Below are 15,269 nucleotides of genomic sequence, written 5' to 3' on the forward strand. Positions count from 1 at the left end.
AATAAATAAAAAATAAATAAAATAAATCGGATAACAAGGTACAACTTTAATCGAAAACAAATTGTTTTGAATAAGTATGTGTATTGAACCACCCAAATGTACTGGAAAAAAATATCGCCAATTTTACTTAATATTTAATGAAGTATTTACTTATTTGGTTTTGTATGTTTGCATAAATCTCCAATATCCTATATTGTAAAAACGCTGTTGACACAATCGGGAACACGGGGTCCTAACGTGCACAGGGAGCGCGCGCCCGCCCGCGTCGACGGGGGCCAGTGACGTCACCTTCCCAGAATGCAGTCTGGTAAACAGACATGGAAGCACCTGGCGAAGACCTCCACCGAGGCTGAGCACTTTGCACTCGCGCTTTTCCGACCGTGTGCTGCCCCCCTTCGCCCAGGCGCATCCGAGCGATCCGAGTCGGCCTGACGTGAGTCGACACGTAGCGGCACCCAGAGGATTGGTAAGAGGGAACTCGCCGTGGCTCCGTGACGAGTGCTGTGCTGTCAGGCTGGTGGCTAATGCTAGTCATGGCTGCAGCTAGCAGGGCGACGTAGCTACATAGCATGTATTGGCAGACACAGAATGGATGGAGGCTACTTTCATTACTCCTCTCCTCGCCTACCCAGTCCGACCTTTTATTTCTACTACAATAATGCTCGTTAAAGTCGCAGAGGTTGGGAGCAAGGCTGGCAAAACTTGTTCTGGTTGAGTTCTACTAGCTGAAGTTAGTTAGCAGTGAGTTGTCCTGTCAACTGCAGCCACGGGAACAATGACAGGTGACTGTTTATTTTTACAACTTAAAAAGTACTTTATGATAAAGCCAACACCAAAACTATACCTGGCTTTACCTATTTACACGCAGAGATAGGAGGAAATAATAATGTGACATGGCATTGTTTTAAAAAAAAAAAAATACATTGACGTTCTCTCCCAGCTTTGGCTGCCAATTATTAAAAAATAAGTGTTGTACGTATGGATCAGTATCAGAAATGTATGTTAACGCTAGGGGTGTAACGGTACACAAAAATTTTGGTTCGGTACGTACCTCGGTTTAGAGGTCACGGTTCGGTTCATTTTCGGTACAGTAAGAAAACAACAAAATATACATTTTTTGGTTATTTATTTACTAAATTTGTAAACAATGGCATAACATACATATACACACAGGGTCCATTGCCAGGGTTAATGTGGTAAACATATATAAAATAAAAACTAAATAAGATAAGGCTCAGAATGGTTTCTTAACAAAACTTTTCTTCATATAAAGTGCTTTTTTTGATTGATTGATTGAGACTTTTATTAGTAGATTGCACAGTACAGTACATATTCCGTACAATTGACCACTAAATGGTAACACCCGAATAAGTTTTTCAACTTGTTTAAGTCGGGGTCCACGTTAATCAACATTAAACTGCCTCAAGTTGTTGCTCGGATTAAATAAAATGACAAAACTTTTCTTCTCCATATAAAAAGTGCAACATTAAACAGTTTCAAGTCAACTCAGCCTCAGATTATTTTTTCTCCCCCCCCCCCCCAACCTGGCTAACTTGGCAGTAAGAGGTGGGAGCTGTTTGCTCGTCTTTATCTTTGTTGAAGCGATGTTCACTTGGGGGTGGTGCCGCTTCAAATGGGTTAGCATGTTTGACGTGTTGGCAGAAGCATGCCTTACCGCTGCTGAACAATATCGGCAAACCTCCATCCTCTGCACCGCGCAGCCGAAGTGTTCCCAAACGGGAGATCTTAACAAGGCAGGAGGGTCTTCCAGCTCTGGATTTTATATGTTGTCCTAGCCCGGTCATTGCTAACATGCGTGTGTTGTGCCTCGTGTGCATTGTTTACACAACGTGCGTTACGCTACTTAATATGTCCGTGTGGAAACTCATTCGGTACATCTCCGAACCGAAGACCCAGTACCGAAACGGTTCGAACAAATACACATACCGTTACACCCCTAGTGAACGCCATTGTCGATTAATGCGTTTTGTTGCAGATCCCCTCTGGCTGACAAAGTATTTATCTTTAGTCCCCCGTAGGGATGTAACGATGAACGTAATCATTATAACCGCAGTAAAAAATCCACATGGTTAGTATTACCGTATTCGATTAAAATTGATAACCACACCATAATAAAATTAGTGACAGACTAGTGTTAGTTTCATAGACATCTTATAAGTAGACGCAGCATCGACCGCTACTGGCGCTGACGAGACGCGGGGCCGCCATCTTGGAGTGGTGAATCGCTCCACTCGGCGCAATTCATTTGGCAGGAGCAATGAACTGTCAGCGCATTTAATTCATCTTACCTGACTGAATACCACTGATTTTCACCCGGTTTTTTGTCATACGTGTAGCTATGACAAAAGACACATGTTTTGGCGTGTTTTATTATTCATAGTTTGCTTAACAGTAATAGAATATTCTTATATGCTATAAGTGACCAGACGTCCGAGATCAAAACTGGGAATATAAACCCAGAAAAGGGGGAAAAAAACGGTCAGCTAGTTTTAAATTCAAGAAGCAATATGATTAGGTTATATATACATGCGTATATCCTACATAAACGAGGTATGACTACATTAGATATCTACAGTATATATCTTAGGGACCTATAGACTGTATCTCTGTCGCTGCAGCAGCAGAGAGTTTATTCTGTCTTGACACTTTGTATTGATAATTTGTATTACATTCTTCCCTTAAATGATAATGTTTACAGTGATTGTTTTATATGTATTTTTTATGTATGTCGCTTTGGGTAAAAGCGTCTGCCAAATACTTAAACATAAACATATATAAACACCTGAAAGTCTTTATATCAGCTCAGTGTTTCCCATAAACTGCCAAGATACCTATGGCGGTGGGGGCGTGGCTATGGGCGTGGTCACCATGACATCATCGATCAATTTGCATAATTTACTACAATAGGATTTTCTCTAAAAAGGCTCAAAAAATGTATACTTACTAGTTAATAATAACAGTTTTGTTTTAAACGTCCATACATCCATCCATCCATTTTACAATATAATTACAACACTTTATGTACATATTTATATACAGATTTGAACAATAAGTTATTCACTAAAATATATTTATTAATTGTGGTTCTTACAAAAAATATATCTTATAAAAATATAAAAGCTAAAATATCTCTTAAAGCTCTGCCCCTTTAATTAGTGCATACTAAATAATTTAACTTCAGCGTACTACTACAACCATATTATTTACCAGCAACATAAAGTGATACAGAGGCAGAGGTGTCCTGCCACAGTCAGTAACAAATAAACAGCAAACAGTAGTGGTGGTAGATAGACACAAAGCTTCATCAAACATCTGATCCACTGAACAAAGAGCTCCAAAAATCTTGATCCTACACTTCTCTTTTGTAAAGTAAATCTGAACAGCTAATATGGCCATCTACATCAACTATATGATTTCCCTGAGAAGCTGGACAGGACAAAAAAATAAATAAAATAAAATAAAACATTTTTTTTTATTTTTTTTGTGGCGGCCTTAATTATTTCGTGGTGGGCCGCCACAAATAAATGAATGTGTGGGAAACACTGCAGCTAAAACCACCAATCTGTTTAGCTGGATTCAGAATAAAACCAAATTCTGTTTTACCCAACAATGTTAGTATTTTAATATTGTTACTTGAAGACTTATTCCTGGTTACAATTATACTGTTAAGAAACTATTGTCTTATACTTTGCCTAAAATGAATGCATCATAATCAGTGGCGGCTAAGATTTTAGTACTTTTGAAGATCTTTGCTCCTTCTCAACTCTGTGGTAATATTCTTTTCACAAAATACAACCAAATAGTATGTTAATGTTAAATCTTACTTGTGAAAAGTAATCCCCCGATTCCTATTTTCAACAGTCCGCTCATTTGAGCAGGAAAACGCTGAACACCATCTATATATCATCTTCGTTTTCTACCTGTCAACTGTCAGTTTAGGCTGCTCGCCGGCTCCTCATCACCACTTCAAGATGGCGGCCGAATTTCTCGTGTCACAGCAGCCAATGCTGCGTCTACTGATAAGATGTCTGTGGTTAGTTTGCTTGCTATCTTAAATGCTATCTCGAAAATAAGAGACATGAACGTCTTTCCCTATTACAGCCATGGAAAATTATTATGCTAAAAACTTGGAAATACACATTAGTTGCCAATTATTCAAAAATAAGTATGCCTGCACGGATCTGCATAAGTGTTAAAATAGGAACGTACGGATCAGTATCGGAAATGTATTTGAACGCCATTGTCGATTAATGCATTTTATTGCCGATCCCCTCTGGCTGACACTGTATTTATCTTTAGTCCCCCGTAGGGATGTAACGATGAACGTAATCATTATAACCGCAGTAAAAAAATCCAGATGGTTAGTATTACCGTATTAGATTAAAATTGATAACCACACCTTAATAAAATTATTGACTGGTGTTAGTTTGCTTGCTATCTTAAATGCTATCAGTGTTTCACTACTTCACATTCAAGATAGCTTAGCGGTTAGCATGCTTCTCATTTCCTCCTCCTGTGTTTTGCTCCGTGTGTTCGCTCTGATTCTACAATTTAGAACCGTCTATTACTTTATTTAAAATACTTAAGTAATCTGTATTTGGACATTTGTCCGCAGATCGAGACTCTTCCACGTCTGAATCACGATGCATTGAAGCATTTCAACCCCCCCTCGCCGCTAACTCGTCTCTCTTCAACGTGTATGTGTGCTTTCAGATTTCGTCGTGTGGGTGTGTGGCCGCCAGCGAGCACCCAAACAGATGTGGAGTAGCTGACTGAGTTGAAAATAAGTATCTTTTTTCCTTATTTACTAAGGTAAGACCTCACAGCTACTTATTTTCCTTTGTGACTTTGCACCACTCACAGAAGTTAATTGATCAAACGCTACAAGCCACTTTAAAAGTCTCATAAATATTGCATTTATTGCAGCGTTTTACCCAATAAATTGGCAAATAAGTAAACAAAAAACACCATCCAACTAGATGAGGCTAATTGCGTGTGAATGCTCCAATGCTGACGTTGAACTGAAATGCTGACAGAATGTAGTATAAATGTTAGAAGAGTTTGAATGTTGGAATGGTTTGAATGTTAAAGAGTTTGAATTTCCAGGAAAACCGGAATTTTGTTTAGAACTTGGGAAAGTGTTAGTTTGAATGTCCAGGATGAGTGGAATGTGTTGATGGGGGAATGGTTTGAATAGGTTGAAAAATGTGGGAACTGGAAGTGTCAAAAATTGATAATTCATTTTGAAAGGGAAAAATGTCCCTAAAAACTGAGAATTCTAGGAAATCCGGGATTCTTTTTTTTTTTGCAATTCCTAAACAGGCGGAATATTTTGTAGTTGGAATGGTTTGAATCAGATAAAAAATGTGGGTGTTGTGGAACTTTGAAACATTTCCATTCATTGCAATGGGAATTGCATGGAAATTTTGGAATTTCGGGAAAAAAGGGAATTTTTCTGGAAAATGCACAAAGATGTGAACGTTCTGAATGAGTTTCAATGGTTGGTGTTGGAATTGTTCAAATCGGTCGAGAAATGTTGAAGTAGTAACATTTTTAATTGAGAAATGGTATTACGGAATTCCTAGAATTTCGGGAAAACCGGGAATTTTTCAAGTTCAAAAGTTTTTGTCCTGATTAAGAGTAATGTTTTGACAGTGGTACGGTTGAAGTGGGTTGAAAAATGTGGAAGGAGTAGTCGACAGAAAAAAGGGTTTTAAAAAACGGGAATTCCTGGAATTTGCAGGATGAGTGGAATATGTTGAAGGTGGAATACCGTATTTTTCGGACTATAAGTCGCAGTTTTTTTTATAGTTTGGCCGGGGGTGCGATTTATACTCAGGAGCGACTTATGTGTGAAATTATTAACACATTAGCGTAAAATATCAAATAATATTATTTATCTCATTCACGTAAGAGACTAGACGTATAAGATTTCATGGGATTTAGCGATTAGGAGTGACAGATTGTTTGGTAAACGTATAGCATGTTCTATATGTTATAGTTATTTGAATGACTCTTACCATAATATGTTACGTTAACATACCAGGCACGTTCTCAGTTGGTTATTTATGCCTCATATAACGTGCACTTATTCAGCCTGTTGTTCACTATTCTTTATTTATTTTAAATTGCCTTTTAAATGTCTATTCTTGGTGTTGGGTTTTATCAAATAAATTTCCCCCCAAAATGTGACTTATATGTTTTTTTCCTTCTTTATTATGCATTTTCGGCCGGTGCGACTTATACTCCAGAGCGACTTATACTCCGAAAAATACGGTAGTTTGAATCGGTTGAAAACTGTGGAAATGGTGGAAGTTTGAAAAATGCCCATTTTATTTTAAATGGAAAAAATGTCCCGGAAAACCTGGAAATCTGTGAATTTTGAGAATTTGTCATGGGAAAGCCCGTGATTCCAGAAAAGGCTGAACAATTTGTTAGTTGGAACGGTTTGAATCAGATAAAAAATGTGGGTGTTGTGGAACTTTGAAAAATGTCCCATTCATTGCAATGGGAATTGCATGGGAATTTCGGGAAAAAAGGGAATTTTTTGGAAAATGCACAAAGTTGTGAACGTTCTGTATGAGTTTCAATGGTTGGTGTTGGAATTGTTCAAATCGGTCGAGAAATGTCGAAGTAGTAACATTTTTAATTGAGAAATGGTATTACGTAATTCCTAGAATTTCAGGAAAACCGGTAATTTTTCCAGTTCAAAAGTTTTTGTCCTGATTAAGAGGAATGTTTTGACAGTAGTAGTCGACAGAAAAAATTGTGAAAAAAGGGTTTTAAAAAAACGGGAATTCCTGGAATTTGCAGGATGAGTGAAATATGTTGAAGGTGGAAAGTTTGAATCGGTTGAAAAATGTGGAAATGGTGGAAGTTTATAATAATAATAATAATAATACCTGGGAATTATATAGCGCTTTTCTAAGTACCCAAAGTCGCTTTACATGTTAAAAACCCATCATTCATTCACACCTGGTGGTGGTAAGCTACTTTCGTAGCCACAGCTGCCCTCGGGTAGACTGACGGAAAAGTTTGAAAAATGGCCATTTTATTTTAAATGGAAAAAATGTCCCGGAAATCTGGGAATTTTGGGAATATGTCATGGGAAAGCCTGCGATTCTCGAAAAGGCCGAACAGTTTTCAGTTGGAACGGTTTGAATCGAGTGAAAAATGTGGAATGTTGAATAATAATTGGAGCATTCACACAATAAATAGATTAATTTTGGTGTACAAAAGCATATGTGTGAATGCTTTGGAGCAAATTACATTTTCATTTCTGGTGTGGTTTTTAAAAGCTGTTCTGAAAATAGATATAGAATAAAAAAATAATGCCTCAAATATGAACAATTTATATACTCAAGCATTTCCTATATATATATATATATATATATATACATTATATATACATTAAAATATCCCCTTATCTACATTATGTTGCTATGACAACACCCAACAGGTGGTGTAAATGCAGCTAGCTCTTATAGGTAATGAGGCGTTCAATTTTTCCTCTAATTTCAAAACGCATAATGAAGGCATGAGACCTTGATTAGTCCCTAAGCAATGTACAGTGAAACACACTGTTCATGCCGACAACTCTTGGAGAGGACCAACTCAAGTACTGGTCCACAGTGTTCGTCTTATTTCTTCAAAAAAGTTGTGAACGTTCCGTATGAGTTTCAATGGTTGGTGTTGGAATTGTTCAAATCGGTCGATGACATTTGTGGTAGACTACTTTTGTCAACAAAAACATTTGAGACTGCTCCGAAAAATTGGTCCATGTATGTCAGACCTGGGCAAAATACGGCCCGTGGGCCACATGCGGCCCATTAAAGATTTTCAATCCGGCCCGCCGGACGTCCTACATAATTTTTTTAGACCTTTAACATCAAAAGTGTATTTGCCATTATGATGTGCCGTGCTGTTTTTAAATGACCGTAAGTCTTCAACTATGGAAAGTATTTCAATTAGAGATGTCCGATAGTGGCTTTTTTGCCGATATTCCGATATTGTCCAACTCTTAATTACCGATTCCGATATCAACCGATAGCGATATATACAGTCGTGGAATTAACACATTATTATGCCTAATTTTGTTGTGATGCCTCGCTGGATGCATTAAACAATGTAACAAGGTTTTCCAAAATAAATCAACTCAAGTTATGGAAAAAAATGCCAACATGGCACTGCCATATTTATTTTTGAAGTCACAAAGTGCATTATTTTTTTTAACATGCCTCAAAACAGCAGCTTGGAATTTGGGACGAGGTTGAGGTGGGCGGGGTTGGGAGAGGGGGGCGGGGTTTAGGTGGAGGGGTAGAGGGTAGCGGGGGTGTATATTGTAGCGTCCCGGAAGAGTTAGTGCTGCAAGGGGTTCTGGGTATTCTGTTGTGATTATGTTGTGTTGCGGTGCGGATGTTCTCCCGAAATGTGTTTGTCATTCTTGTTTGGTGTGGGTTCACAGTGTGGTGCATATTTGTAACAGTGTTAAAGTTGTTTATACGGCCACCCTCAGGGTGACCTGTATGGCTGTTTACCAAGTATGCCTTGCATTCACTTGTGTGTGTAAAAAGCTGTAGATATTATGTGATTGGGCCGGCACGTAAAGGCAGTGCCTTTAAGGCACGCCCCCAATATTGTTGTCTGGGTGGAAATCGGGAGAAATTCGGGAGAATGGTTGCCCCGGGAGATTTTCGGGAGGGGCACTGAAATTCGGTAGTCTCCCGGGAGGGTTGGCAAGTATGACTGGGAGACGCAACTGCTCTGTTCTTCTCCCTATGTCCGTGTACCACTCTGTAAAGCGGCGTTTTAAAAAGTCATACATTTTACTTTTTGAAACCGATACCGATAATTTCCGATATTACATTTTAAAGCATTTATCGGCTGATAATATCGGCAGTCCGATATTATCGGACATCTCTAATTTCAATGGTTGAAATCTGCGCTTTTGAGTGTTATAGGAGTTATTACGGTAATCTATGTCACAGCAGCTCAGACCAGGAACAAAGCAGAGTGGGCGGGGTTTGTTTTCAGAGCAGCCAGCCCGAAACGCATGTGTCAGGAACAGATGCGGAAGCAGATTTTTACAACACATTTCTGCCTTAAAGTGATAATATATCATATTGTAAGTGTTTATTACACTTTGCATTCATATTTTGCTGTTTGTTATATTTTTGTGTTTTGCTTGATTGTAAAAGATGTCTATGGAGGAGCTGGTCTGAGAAGTAAAAGGAGCGATGTTCATATGTTGTTAATACTCAGTGTTTTATTGTTCATAGTTAATATTGTAAATCCCACTTTCTTTATTTTAATGTACATTTTGGGTGTCCCATTCAGTAAAAAAACTGTAAAGTTCCATTCGTTTTTTTTTTTGAGGTGGTCTGTTTTTAGAATTCTATCGGACAGTGTTACTTTTGGTATTAGTGTTCCTGAAAAAAGGGACCCAAACACACATACTGTACAGCAGGTTTTTACAGCTAAATGTGTATGTATAATTTATAGAAACATACACATTGGCCCCCCCAGAGACATTTTTTTTCTCTCAATGTGGCCCCCGAGTCAAAATATTTGCCCAGCTCTGGTGTGTGTGTGAACATATGTTGTAGTATTGCTAACTTCCTCATTATAGCTAAAGCAAAAGCAACATAAGTACTGTTTAGTGACACAGCATTAAAACATGCACATATGACTTCTTGTTCAGTATTCAGGGTAAGCTTCAAAATAAAAGCATGGTAGCATTGACCAAGATCCTACTATATAGCAACTAACAAAATGCACCCATTTATTTTAAATTTTTTTTGGTTGATTAGCCCCTTGAGTTGTGCATGTACAAAAGTTTAATTGTCATTGCAGTCAAGACATAAAATGAAATCACTTCAAAAGCTTTGTTAGATAGGAGTGTAAAATAAACTGAAGAATCCAAATAAAATTATGCACAAATATAGGACAAATCATTGCTAATTTTAAACAAAAATGTGTTTTTAGTTATTTTGCTGCTTATGTTATCTGGTAAGGTATGCCGTAGACCACAGGTGTCAAACTCAAGGCCCAGGAGCCAAATCTGGCCAATGTGGCCTGCGAAAACCTGGAAATAATATGTGTTAATAAAATGATTAATCTTTTCTTACTAAATATTTTTGTTCTTTCCCTTTTGACATTAAAAATCATGTACTGCATGCAATTGTATTTCTTTTAAAATTCAATATTATCAAAATATTATATTATCATGTATTACAAAAATAGTTTCTGTTAAAATAAAGATAAATACTGTACTTAAATATCTGCTTGACTTATGATTTCAAAACAAATGATCAATCAAATTGTGGACTGTAATATTGACAATAGATTTTACGGTTAAATTCCGCCGACTGAGTTTTTTACCGTAAAATCAACTTTGGTACTGTTTTTTCCCATATACAATAAGACACTAAAACATTGAAAAACAAACAAAAAACATAAAAAAAAAGATTTTACGGTAAAAAATGCTTGAATTTTACCGCTAAAAACAGTAGTATTGTTTCTCCATCCATTCCATTTATTCAATTTTTTTATATGCTGTAAAAAAAACACTGCTTTTACTGTAAAATTCTGGTGACTGAGCTGCCAGTTTTTAAAGTAAAATTGTAATATTTTTTTTGCAGCTTACGTAAAAAAATATAATGTTAATGTATTATATATATACATGTATATTCATATACTACTCATTTTTAAATTCGGCCCTCTGAGGGCAACCATAACTGCGATGTGGCCCTCAATGGAAACGAGTTTGACACCCCTGCCGTAGGCCTAAATGTGTCAGTAAGAAGTCAGCCATGTTGTTTCCTTTCATTCAATTTGGACGTTGCATCTGCTCCGCCTTCAAAGGAGGACACAAAGTGTATTTTGTATCCAGCTTTGAAGGTGAGTCAAAATAAATGAGGCTTGAGCATGAATGTATTCCACCAGAATTGGCACATTATAAATGATTGGGTCAGTGTACTGATAAGAATGCGTAGTGAAACATATATATATATATGTATGTGTGTATATATATACATGTATGCATGTATGTATGTATATACACTACCGTTCAAAAGTTTGGGGTCACCCAAACAATTTTGTGGAATAGCCTTCATTTCTAAGAACAAAAATAGACTGTCGAGTTTCAGATGAAAGTTCTCTTTTTCTGGCCATTTTGAGCGTTTAATTGACCCCACAAATGTGATGCTCCAGAAACTCAATCTGCTCAAAGGAAGGTCAGTATTGTAGCTTCTGCAACGAGCTAAACTGTTTTCAGATTTGTGAACATGATTGCACAAGGGTTTTCTAATCATCAATTAGCCTTCTGAGCCAATGAGCAAACACATTGTACCATTAGAACACTGGAGTGATAGTTGCTGGAAATGGGCCTCTATACACCTATGTAGATATTGCACCAAAAACCAGACATTTGCAGCTAGAATAGTCATTTACCACATTAGCAATGTATAGAGTGTATTTCTTTAGAGTTAAGACTAGTTTAAAGTTATCTTCATTGAAAAGTACAGTGCTTTTCCTTAAAAAATAAGGACATTTCAATTTGACCCCAAACTTTTGAACGGTAGTGGTGTGTATATATATATATATATATATATATATATATATATATATATATATATATATATATATATATATATATATATATATATATATATATATATATATATATATATATAATAGGGCTGCAACAACTAATCGATTAAATCGATTATAAAAATCGATATAAAAATAGTTGGCGATTAATTTAGTAATCGATTCGTTGAATCTATGCTATGTGCATGCGCAGAGGCATTTTATATATATATATATATATATATGTATATATATATATATACACTGTATATATATATATATATTTTTTTAATAAACCTTTATTTATAAACTGCAACATGTACAAACAGCTGCTGAGAAACAATAATCAAAATAAGTATGGTGCCAGTATGCTGTTTTTTTTCAATAAAATACTGGAAAGGATAGAAATGTAGTTTGTCTCTTTTATCTAAGGCTGCAGCTAACGATTATTTTCTATCGATTAATCTATAGATTATTTTTTCGGTTAATCTATAGATTATTTTTTTCGATTAATCTATAGATTATTTTTTCCTTTTGCCGATTATTTTTTTATTCAAAATGAAGATGAAAAAATAAATTTAGGCCCGTTTTTTCAAAAGGCATGGCTTTTATTTACAAAAAAAAAGAAGTATGGCCACTCAGTCAACATTGACAACAACATGACTAAATATTCTGTAACAATGTAAACATTTAAAACTTTTAACATTTAACAAAATTAAAAGTAGCTTATTTGCTTTTTAATGTGCAAATATAAAAGTCAACATCCAGTGCAAATCTTAATATTCTGCAATAGTATAAGCATTTCAAAAGTAAAATTATTGCTTATTTTGCTTTAAAATGTGCAAAAAATAAAGATAAACATCCAATACAAAAAAGTGCAAAACGAAATATTCTGTAACAACAGTGTAAACATTTCAACAAAAGTGAAAGTATTGCTTATTTGCTAAAATGTGCAAAAATAAAGATACACATCCAATACAAAAAAGTGCCAATCTAAATATTCTGGAGCACTGTAAACATTAAATATTGCTTTTAAAATGTGCAAAATAAACATCCAGTCCAACACTGTACACAATAACCAATTCTACTCATTCCAGTGAGTGTCTAACAGTTGTAATGAAGAAAGGTTAGCATGTCTACATGCTTTGGTTCTTTTCTTGTTTACAATATTCCCAGCAGCTGAAAATAGGCGCTCAGAAGGGGTCGATGTGGCTGGAACTGAGAGCTAATTAGCCTTCACCTCAAGCCAGGATTGCGAGTGAGCTGAGCTGCAGTTTAAGTTTCTAGAAGGTCAACGGGCTCATAGTGATGTTACTAGTAGTTGACTGGGAGGTGTTTATTATCATTTGGGGAGAGTCCGCTGCCTGATGCTCACCTGCTAAACACCTATCTGCTCCACGCTGAAGCGCTGACTACATGCGCTCTGAATACGCACTGCTGATTGGCTGATAATGCTTCGTGTGTACCAATCAGATGGTTGTGTGGGTGGGACAATGCTGCGTGTGTACCAATCAGATGGTTGTGTGGGTGGGACAACGCTGCGTGCTGAGACAGAGCCAGACGGAGCAAAGCAGCTGGTTAAGACTTTAGCTTTAGCTTAGAAACTCGTTCGGTACACCCCCGTACCGAACCGAAAGCCCCGTACCGAAACGGTTCAATACAAAACACGTACCGTTACACCCCTAGCAGATACAAATGACACATTCATGTTTTTGTGTAATGATGACAACGTATGCTCGCGCGGACGATTGACTAGTTGATGGTTTTCTTTTCAAATGTTCGTTCATAGCCGTTGTGCTGCTATGATAGGCCATTTCCGCTCGACACAGTGTGCATACAACAACATTATTAGGCCGTTTATTGAAATACTCCCACACTTTTGGCATGCTTTTCCCCCCTCGCTCGCACCGCTCGCATCGTCTTCTTTGATCGTCTGCTTCGCGCTTCGCCATGACGGTAGTGTGACGTCATTATGCGACGCGTCGACGCACAAAAACGGCGTCGACGTATTTACGTAACCGATGACGTCGACTACGTCGACGCGTCGTTTCAGCCTTACTTTTATCCGATTATCAATCAATCAATCAGCCCTTTGAGACACTTGTGATTTAGGGCTATATAAATAAACATTGATTGATTGATTATCCGATTATTAATCGATTAATCTAAGTAATAATCGACAGATTAATCGATTATCAAATCAATCGTTAGTTGCAGCCCTAATATATATATGTTTATATATATCTTAAGGAAAGAAACCATACACTGTAAGTAATTAACTCATAATGTATTCTTAGAGAAAGTTATCAGGCTACATCACTGAACATCAGAAAAAGATGAAAGTAAGTACAATGACAACTGACAGGCTCCTAAAAACTTAAGCGTGGCGTGACTCAGATGGTAGAGTGGCCGGACAGAAACTTGAGGGTTCCTGGTTTGAATCCAGCTCCCACCATCGTAGCCACTGCTGTTGTGTCCTTGGGGAAGACACTTCACCCACATTGCTGCTAGTGCTACCCACAATGTATCTCAAATGTAGATAATGGTTTCTCAATGTAGCTCTATATAAATATACTTCACTTCATTTAAGATGGCAAAGAAAGTTTTACAAAAGTACTAGATGACGACAAAAACTTTTTTTGTTGCATTTTGTTAATTCAGCTGCAGGCTTGTACTTTTCTCTACATTGAAGGTGTGAAGATTTGGCAAACTATTGGAACATTTCATTTTGAAAGTTAACTAGAAAAGGAACATCTGTTTATGCTACTAATCAAACTTTTTAATGCACCTTTTTAGCCTCTTTCTAAAGCCATCCATCCATTTTCCATCCATCCATTTTCTACCGCTTGTCCCTATATGTTTTGTGAATTCGAAAATCAATCAAAGTTTACTTGTATAGCCCTAAATCACGAGTGTCTCAAAGGGCTGCACAAGCCTCAGATCCCACATCAGGACAAGAAAAAACTCAACCCGATGAGAAACCTTGGAGGGGACCGCAGATGTGGGGACCCCCCCTGGATCTAGCATAATAGTGTGAGAGTCCAGTTCATAGTGGATCTAACATAATAGTGTGAGAGTCCAGTCCATAGTGGATCTAAAATAATATTGTGAGAGTGCAGTCCATAGTGGATCTAGCATAATAGTGTGAGAGTCCAGTCCATAGTGGATCTAACATAATACTGTGAGAGTCCAGTCCATAGTGGATCTAAAATAATATTGTGAGAGTAGGGCTGAACGATTTCAGGAAAAAATCTGATCACGATTTTTCTGACAGAAATTGCGATTTCGATTTTGACTCACGATTTCTTTTCAAATCAAGCTTCAGTAACAGTAACAGATTTAAAACATGACAAAAAATGATATACCATGAAAACATTAAATGCTATGTAATGCAAGGATGAATACTAAAAGGTAAGAATTGCTTCAAACATGTATTTATTAAGAAACATGCATGTACATTCTCCAAAGTTCTTGACCAACAGCAGTTATTAAAACTAAAGAACTAAAACCAGTACAAAAACCTTAATTATGTTAAGATAAATAAAAAAGTTTAAGTTAAATAAAATACAAAACAATTCCAACACAAAAAGCAATGCTTAATATATAATAAGAAAAACAAAATTCAACAACTTCAATAAAGGAAAAAAAGGATCCTGACC

At 36.8% G+C, this 15,269-nt stretch overlaps 1 protein-coding gene across 1 annotated transcript in view; it reads left to right on the forward strand.

The window, feature by feature from the left end:
- Positions 1 to 326: 326 nt before the first annotated feature.
- LOC133648434 (ataxin-7) overlaps positions 327 to 15,269 on the forward strand; it is an 83,795-nt gene continuing 68,852 nt past the window's right edge. Inside the window, exons 1-2 of the mRNA XM_062044538.1 lie at positions 327 to 466; positions 4,735 to 4,833. The gene's annotated coding sequence lies outside the window, so the exon portion shown is untranslated. The remainder of the gene's footprint in view (positions 467 to 4,734; positions 4,834 to 15,269) is intronic.

Source organism: Entelurus aequoreus, linkage group LG01 (assembly GCF_033978785.1).
Source record: "Entelurus aequoreus isolate RoL-2023_Sb linkage group LG01, RoL_Eaeq_v1.1, whole genome shotgun sequence".
NCBI classification, from domain to species: Eukaryota; Metazoa; Chordata; class Actinopteri; order Syngnathiformes; family Syngnathidae; genus Entelurus; species Entelurus aequoreus.